The sequence below is a fragment of the Crocuta crocuta genome, unplaced genomic scaffold, assembly GCF_008692635.1.
Source record: "Crocuta crocuta isolate KB4526 unplaced genomic scaffold, BGI_CrCroc_1.0 scaffold680, whole genome shotgun sequence".
Lineage (NCBI taxonomy): Eukaryota > Metazoa > Chordata > Mammalia > Carnivora > Hyaenidae > Crocuta > Crocuta crocuta.
The window spans coordinates 1,838-2,805 of NW_027531510.1; positions in this window are offsets into that span (position 1 = coordinate 1,838).

The window sequence follows — 968 nt, forward strand, 5'->3', positions numbered from 1 at the left end:
TAGTAGAGGCTAAAGTCTGGGATTGTGATACCTCCCGTTTTGGTTTTATTTTTCAGTATTAGTTTGGCTATTCGGAGTCTTTTATGGTTCCATACAAATTTTAGGTTAGTTTGCTCTAGCTTTGAGAAGTATGCTGGTGCAATTTTGATTGGAATTGAATTAGGTGTGTAGATTGCTTTGGGTAGTAATGACATTTTAACTATATTTATTCTAACAATCCATGAGCATGGAATGTTTTTCCATTTCTTTGTGTCTTCTTCAATTTCCTTCATAAGTTTTCTATAGTTTTCATCATACAGATCTCTTGTATCCTTGGTTAGGTTTATTCCTAGGTATTTTATGTTTTTTTTTGTGCAGTTGTGAATGGGATCAGCTTCTTGATTTCTCTTTCTGTTGCTTCATTGTTGGTGTATAAAAATGCAACCGATTTCTGTACGTTGATTTTGTACCCTGCAACTTGGCTGAATTCTTGGATCAGTTCTAGTAGGCTTCTGGTGGAGTCTGTCNGTTTTCTATGTAGAGTATCATGTCGTCTGCGAAGAGTGAAAGTTTGACTTCTTCTTTGCCAATTCTGATGCCTTTGATTTCCTTTTGGTGTCTGATGGCTGATGCTAGGACTTCCAGCACTATGTCAAACAACAGTGGTGAGAGTGGACTTCCCTGTCATGTTCCTGATCTCAGGGGGAAAGCTCTCAGTTTTTCCCCGTTGAGGATGATGTTAGCTGAAGGCTTGTCATAGATGGCTCTTATGTAGGTTTAGTAGATGTTAGTATGTCTTAAACATAGATGTTTACATAGGTTCATTCTATCCCAAATTTCTCTAGAGTCTTTATTAAGAAGGGATGCTATATTTTGTCAAATGCTTTTTCTGCATCTATGGACAGGATCTTATGGTTTTTATCTTTTCTTTTTTTGATTTGATGGATCACACTGATTGATTTGTGAATGTTGAACCAGCCCTGTAACCC